This window comes from Pezoporus flaviventris, unplaced genomic scaffold, assembly GCF_033815535.1.
Source record: "Pezoporus flaviventris isolate CSIRO_AGI_PZ_B2104156 unplaced genomic scaffold, CSIRO_AGI_Pfla_v1 ptg000013l, whole genome shotgun sequence".
In the NCBI taxonomy this organism is placed as follows: domain Eukaryota; kingdom Metazoa; phylum Chordata; class Aves; order Psittaciformes; family Psittacidae; genus Pezoporus; species Pezoporus flaviventris.
In genome coordinates, this window is record NW_026892561.1 from 15,888,181 (window position 1) to 15,895,895 (window position 7,715).

Here is a 7,715-nt window from a genome sequence, read left to right on the forward strand (position 1 = left end):
GCAGTTCGTCAGGTGTCTTTGTATGCAGTGATGAATTCTGCATCTAGTTATTAACCTCTTTCAAAAGCTCAGTGTTATCTTGTATGGAAGTAATAATAGGTTAAACAGCTGTTGATAACTTATCTCCATTATCAGCAACTTCATTTGAGGCCAATATTTACCCACATCCAAGAAGCACCGCTGTATTCCCAACGGCATTCTTTATAGAGTCAAATGAGAGCAGCTTTTAATAGATCTTAGGTACTTAGGAGGCCCATATTACCCAAGTGCTTCCTAATCTTCAAAGCATGGCACAAGAAAATTCCCAGGAGGGACAAAGCCTGGACATGGTGCTCAATCTGGGGAGGAAACCTAACCTGGAGGAGAAAATCTAACTTTGGGGAGGAAACCTAACTTGGAGAGCATCTCCTGCAGACACAAATGTGCTGACCCTAAATTTCCCATCTGCTGCCACTTGCACCAACCAATCATGCTGCTGCTCCTTCCTGTCCTTGCTCCCTCTGAAGACAGGTCAGCCATGGGCTAGTAGGTCCCATTAGGTCCCAATCTTAGGATGACCCTTTCCCTCCCCTTCTTTAATCCTCTAATGACAGCGCTTCAATTCAGGGCTCAGAAGAGACATCCCCTGACCATCATTCAGACCTAGCACACGTACGTTCCTCTTAGCTGAGGGTAAATGTTTGTGCTCTTGCTGTGGACACTGTCAAGAGCATCAGTGGCTTGCTTCATGGTATTTTTCCAGGGAGTCCATCCTCTTGTTTTTTTACTTTTGCCGGTGCTGTAACAGCATTGCAAAGCCTTAGGCAGAGACTGAGACCCCACTGTGCTGGATGTGGTAGAAGCAGAGATCAGAGAAAAGAATTTGCACAAAAAAAAAGACAGCCCTGCAGTCCAACTTCTCCTACCAGTGTTTATGGGGCATGACCTTGTGCATCAGGCCTGGGATGGGGACTGGGGGTTCTGGGTTCAGATCCCAGGCATTTCTCATCCGCACAGGCACCTGAAGCCCCACACTACACTACCACAGAGACACAACCGGCACCACAGCGTGTGCCACAGTGGTGTCCATGCACACAGCAGAGCTCCTGCTTTCCCTGCCTGGAGTTAGGATGCGTGAAGGCAGAGTTTCCCAGTGAGCTACACAGTCCAGGCTCTGCTCACAGCCTCTCCTCTCCTCCGCATCACCATTGGTTCACACTGCAATGAGAAATTACACCTCAGCAATCGCCGGGCTGTTTTATTACACCATTGCAATTGGTGGAGTCAGTTGAACCGAACCCATGATCTGCAAACAAACGGCAGTCCTAGGAATGGCCGGGGAGGGTGAGGGACTGTAGTTAAATGCTTAGTCTAAGCTGCAAGTGGCAGATACATTGTGTGTCCCCTGACCCCACCAACCGTGGTGAGTTTATAGCCTTCAATATTGTTACATTAATCATAAGGAATCTCCCAGTTTCTTGGAAATACAGTGACAAGCTCTCCAGGGCTGGTTTCAGTAGTTTTATTCCTAGGTAATAGCCCTCTCCCTCGTTTATAGCTATGTCTAGACACAAAGTGAAGAAGGTGCTATAAACATTTGATGTAAAAACCCTGTCTACCACCTAATTCCTACATTTCACATCCCAGCCATGCACTGAGCACATGGGTATGTAGTCTGTGCTACACACCTTCCCAAGCCACCAGCCCTACATGACTGCAGCTCGCTGTCCTCAGCACCGGTGCATGGCACGTCCCCAGGGGCAGCTCAGAGGATATCCAGGGGCAGGAGGCTATATGCTCAAGTCCTACAATCTGCCGGAAGAAAATGGCCGGGTGGGAAGGAAAGAGGTGAGGTGTGCTGCAAATCTCACAAGATGCAATGGGAGCAACTCTGCTCCTGATGGGACTTCTCAGCACTACCCTTCCAGGCACCCTCCGGCCACACAGGACAGCTTGAGGAGGAAGAAATTAAACTCACCTGTAAACAAGAGGAAAGGCAGCAGCTGTTTAATCCTTTTCTGGAAGATGTTAATTCATTATTGATCAAACCAAACAAAATTAACATAATGGATGAAATCCTAAATGTTCAAGGCCTCTCTGCATATCAAAGAAGCATTTACTAAATTTAAATAATGTGTTTAATGCACCCATAGCTCCAGCGACACCACCCAAGTTACACCTCATACAGAGGGAGCTTTTCTACCTATTTCAAGTTTCCCCAGGGCACTTGAAATAACTAAGGCCTCTGAGGCAGACAGATGGGTGTGAGGGTGGTCAGGGAGGATATATGCCTGGAGATGACCCAGCATCACCAAGACTGGGCATGTCACGGGGGAGAAGAATTAAATCATGACCGTGTGTAAGATGATGGCAATGCTGCCCAGGACCAAGCAGACAAGGGGGAGAGCCTAGGAAAGGGCTGATTATCACTATCACACCTCAGCCATGCCAGGCTAGCTCAGGACCAGACACCCTCACAGAAGTGTCACACAAGTGTAGCATCTGACACTTTGGCCTGTGGTCTTGCAGAACAGCTTGGCTGAGCCAGCTCATAACACCGGGGACAAATCCAACAGCAAGCAATCAGGGGCCAATGGCAAGTGAGCTGGTGACCTGCCTGAGGTGACTCCACTGCCAGCAAAGCTGGTGACTTCATCTTATGACAGTAGTTGTTGTCAATTATTTTCCAGTTCTTGTGTGCATTCATGCACTGCACAGCACTTTGGAGCCTTCAAGATGAAAGGTACTTTCACCAGCATTTCAGTGGCTTGTTTCCTATTATAGGTTTGGTTTTGACACTCCCCCACCCTCTTGTCTAACTTTCTCTACAAAGCATTTCACACTTTTTCATCTTTCTTCTGTGGTCCCTAGCCAGGGGAAGAAAAAAAACCAAAACAAAACAAAACCAAAACAACACACCAAACCCCCCTGTTTATATCCTCATTGGAAAGCTTAAGATTAATCAGACACAGTGGTCTGGGGATAGGAGACTTTCACAAAGGTGATTCTTTAAGAAAGACATCTGCATACTTCTCTGTGAACTTCTGTCTTCAAAATGGCTTGGTGCTTAAGAAAAAAAAACCTTCGAGTTGTTTTTTTTAAGGAGCCTAGTGGATGTTTTAATTAAGTTGAATAGGAATTCTCAGAGTTACTTGAAGTGAAAATGTGAGCCTATAAGAGCTGCCTTTGAAGCTTGAGTTATGTTTTAAACACTTGATGAGTCCTGCAGAGCTGTTAATCCTTTTAGCATAGCTAATAGCTATTGCTAGATTGCTCTTGAAATCCTGATTTGTTTGTATCTCTGCCGAGCTGGAGGCTCCCTCCAAAATGGCAGCAATCCACCCTGGCACTGTTTGCAGACACCAGGCCCAGCAGCCCCCCACACCACTGGAGCTGGAGGGAAGAGAACACTCGGGGACCCCAGGGCAGGTGGTTGTTAGATGGGAGCCATAGGGGTCTCCCGTGATGCAGGACCACTCTGAGCATCCATTTCCAGGAGCAAATGGATGCTCCTGGTGGCATCCCAGAGTTGTGCTCAGGTCAGAGGCATGTGTGAGCCACTCTGATCCCCTCCCCCAGGGAGGGGATCCCAGCCTTGCAATCAATAGTGAGGCACACCGCAGTCCGTAGCCAAACCTCCGCCATGTCCAGAGTTGCTACCTTAAAATAAGAGCTTTGCTTCTCAAATATTTTGATTTCATCTCTTTCCAGATCTGGAGAACCACACGTCACATTGTAAAACTGCTCCACAGCAATGGATTTGCTTAAGGGACAGGTAGGGAGGAACTGACTTTGGGGAAATGCAAATGCCTTCCACAAAGGATGCTGCAGGGAGAGATGAATGCCAACTCCATTTGCATTAGTTCTGTAACTCTGGATGTTTTCCCTCTTCCGTTTAGACTGGAGTTCACACACACACACATGCACACACACGTTTTCTGCCACAGAGCTATTCCGTTGCCAGCTGCTCCTCCCAGGAGTCTTGAATAAATCCCCGTTTACACATGGAGCTACTTGTCAGAGCACCAGAAGGAACCTGCGAAGGCAGAGGGAGCATTCAGGTGGCTGTGATTCAGCAGAGCCCTGCTGCGGCTCTTAGGGCCAGCACAGCCTTGCTCTGTACCCCTGTGCACAGGGAGGGGACACGGATGGACAACCCTGAGCCTACAGCAACCTATCAGTTTGTTAAAGCAGAAAAACAGGCACAGGAAAACACTCTCTCTCTGGATGTAGGTGCTAAATAAGTGAATAAGCAGGGCTGTCTCCCAGGTTGGTACGTGTACACAGCACTCCTAGGGGCTATCCCCACCTTTTCACAGCAAGGCAGCAGAGGAGCTGGGGCCCAGATCCTCCACTGTTTGAAGAGCTCCTCAGAGCACCTGCAGCACACAACAGTGTGCCCAGAGCCAGATGGGGACATGGGAACGCAGCATGAGGGACTCGGCTCCAGACGAGAGCTCCAACTGCAACGCTGTGCCAAGACACGCTTGCTTCCTCAGCTCACCGCTCTGAAAACCTCCTCCAGCACTTTCACAGTGCTCTCTGTTTATTCCCCTTGCTATTTTTTAAAGGGAGCAGGGGGATACTTCTCTGGCAGAAGCCCTGCCAGGTGCACGGGAGTTTAAGAACAGTTATGCTCAGGCAGCCCCTGAAGCCACAGAGGTAAATGGGACAGGGCTGGAGATCCTCGTGTTGCTAGTGTCTCAACCTGAGATGTTTTTCCTGTAACTGGCTTAAGCAGGCAGACAAACCTCTGCTTTCATTCTGACAGGAAAAGCTTTGTGTTGGGAAATAATAAAAAAGAAAAAAAATATACAGCAGGGTCTACTGTTGGTTGCAGTAAAACCTGTAGAGAGCCCTAAAATTGCAGGATCTGTGCTTATTTCATCTTATGTTGGTGATGCTCAGAGGAAGGGGATTTCTGGCAGACTATTTTGCATGCAGTCACCAGTCTCCCATTCACATCCACTTCTGCAGATGAACCCAGGGCACCCTTTGCACCCAACAGGCAACCAGGGGAGAAGACAAGTTCCACCTGAGATGTGCAGCCAGAGGTGAACATCCTGCAGCCTGAATGCAGCCCAGCACAGGGTCAGCACTGGCAGATCAAGGAGCTACCCTGGATATGTTGGGCCAACAAGCTCAGGAGATGGGAAGGGGATGGTACTGGGACTGGGCATTACAGCAGGCCCAGGAGAAGGCAGCTCACAACTAAAGAGACATCTAGATTCCTGACATAACCGCCATGGTGCACCTAAAGCCTTATGTCAGCTGTCTCACTGCCCAACAATAAGTATGACAATGGCATGTCTGGAGTGAGGACTCAGGATCTCCCTGCTCCAGCTTGGGATCATCAGATCAGGCTCTCCAGGGGATGTGCTGGGCTGAGCACGATTCCCACACACACATGGATTCCCGACACCCACGGGAAGTCACAGTTCAGCTGCACAGCCTGGCTGCCCAATGATGGAGACACTGCCACCATGCAAGAAAACAGTGGAAAAGGCTGCAAAACTCGGATCTTCCAGGTGCAGGAAAGACCCCCCCCCTCCAAGTAAAAGCCACCTGAGAGGTCCAGCGAGGCAGGGCAGGACCCCCAGCAGTACTCCAGTTTACATCTAGCCTGTGGGAGAGCAGCACCTTTGCTAGGGTGTAAGAGAGGGAAAGATCCCACTCAGAACACGGTCACTATCCCCAGGGTAGAGCCGAGCCCCTCTCACAGTGCCCCGGAGAGTGCAGTGACCCCCGGGCTGTGCTTCCTCTCCGGCGCTCGCTATCTGAAGTCGGCTGCAAAGAGGCAGGGTTTCCAACTCAGAGACCGGGAGCATCCCCTGCCCGCAAAGCGAGCATCACGGCATTCAGCCCTGCTGCGAGGAGGGCTGGAGAGAGTTCGCATTCCCAGAGGAAAGAGATCAAGCACTGTTCTCGCATCCTCCGGCTGAGGCCTAGCTGGAGAGCATCCCTGCGATCGGGACGACACCGGCATCCCGAGGGTCGGGAGGCTCGGGTATGCCCTTAGGGGACACCCCGTCCCACAGGTCCTGGCCAGGAGCTCCCGGGCTAAGAGCAGGTTTACCGTAGCCAAGTTTGATCCAGAAGCAAGAGAGGTTTCTCCCGCATCATCCCAAGCAGCCGGCTCTGCTTCCCCCCGCGACCCGGCCGCCGACCCTCCATTCTGGGGACCGCGTTGGCCGCAGTCCCACGGCACCCCGCGCGGCCCTGCTCGAGCGGGACCCCGGCCCCTGTCGTTGCCCCGCCCGGGGTGGGTCGGGAGGAATAGGGCACAGCGGGGAGCGGAGGGGAGGGAGAGCGGCCGGCGGCGGGGAGCAGCCCGGGGCAGCCCCATCCCTGCAGCATCCGATGGCGGAGTGGAGATGGGGGGAAGGGAGGAGGGAAACGGTGCCCGGTGGGACCGCAACGGGGGAAACTTGTGCCGCGTCCGGAGCCCGGTGAGGCGCTAAGGCAACGCGGGGCTGTTCGGAGCCACGCCAGGGGCTGGGTATCGGCGGGGACCCCCGGTGCTGCCGGCCGTGCCTTACCTGCTGGAGCCGCTCCGGAGGCTGCGGTCCGCGCTGTAAATCCGTGTGCCGGGTGCGGCGCCGGGCGGGCGGGCGGGTGCCCCCCCCTCGGGGGGGCCGCGGAGCCCCGCCCGCCCGCCGCTCAGCCCTGCAGCGCCCACCGCCCCCGCCGCGCTGCCCACCGCCCCCTCCCCGCCGCCAGCCGCCTCTCGCCGCCCCGTAGCTGGTCCCGCGGCCCCGCGCCGCGCTCCGCCGTCCGCGGGAGGCGCGCTGGGGGCGGGCGGCGGGGCGGTGCGGTGTCGGGCGGAGGGGAAGGGGGGCCGTGCCCACCGCCCTCCGCCCCGCGCCGCTGGGGGGGGCGGGGGCCCCCCCGAGCCCGCCACTGTGTCCGCAGGACCCGTGAGGAGCCGTGTCCCCCGTGACCCGCGTTCCCGAGCGCTGGAGGTTCCTTCACAGCCGTCCTGCGGCCGGGGACCCCCATCCCCCTTCCTAGCACCCGAGAGCAGCCCGTCCCCCGGGATCCCGTCCCCTTGCAGCTGGGGGCTGGGATTGGTCCCAGACCTCGGGACTCCTGTCCGCATCCCTGCGACCTAAAAGCGTGTCGCTTCAGAGTCCGGAATACCTCCCTCCATCCCACCGTCTCCATCCCCATCAAGGGAGGGTACAGTGAGTCCTAGAGCCCCGGAGTCCTCAGCCCCAGCCCCTGGGGCTGATCTTAATGCCATAGGCCAGGATTCCCCGTCACCATCCTGGGGAGCTCTGATCAGAGCCCAGCACGCTGTCCTTCAGCCCTTCTCCTGTGCCCCGGGGGTAGCCAAGCTGCTCTGCTGGAAGATGAGAAGGGGCTGCCCAGTCTTTTCCCACACCCCGTAGCCTGTCACCCCATAGCAGAGGTCCTGCACCATCCCATGGGGAGCCCAGCCCAGGCACATGCCCTGTCTCAGTATCAATTTTTCAGTCCCCCTCCTGCTCATGCCTTCCTACCTCCCCCAGCCCTGCCCAGCCACGGGTACAGTGCTTCAGCAGCAGCACTGCTGTGGCAGCTCTGACCCCGACAGCACTGAAGGCATCCTGCCATAAGTAGATTTTCGGGGGGGGGGGCGGGAATGGGAACTGATGCCACTAGAAATCTCTTAACTCCACAGACCTTGGCTTTTGACAGCAGCAGCTGAAATGTGGTGTGTCCTGTCCTAGACATCCAGCCTAAATTTGAGTGTT

At 54.3% G+C, this 7,715-nt stretch overlaps 1 protein-coding gene across 1 annotated transcript in view; it reads right to left on the minus strand.

Moving 5' to 3' along the window:
* TMEM121 (transmembrane protein 121) overlaps positions 1-6,601 on the minus strand; it is a 39,675-nt gene extending 33,074 nt beyond the window's left edge. The window contains exon 1 of the mRNA XM_061451826.1: positions 6,519-6,601. The gene's annotated coding sequence lies outside the window, so the exon portion shown is untranslated. The remainder of the gene's footprint in view (positions 1-6,518) is intronic.
* Positions 6,602-7,715: the final 1,114 nt, after the last annotated feature.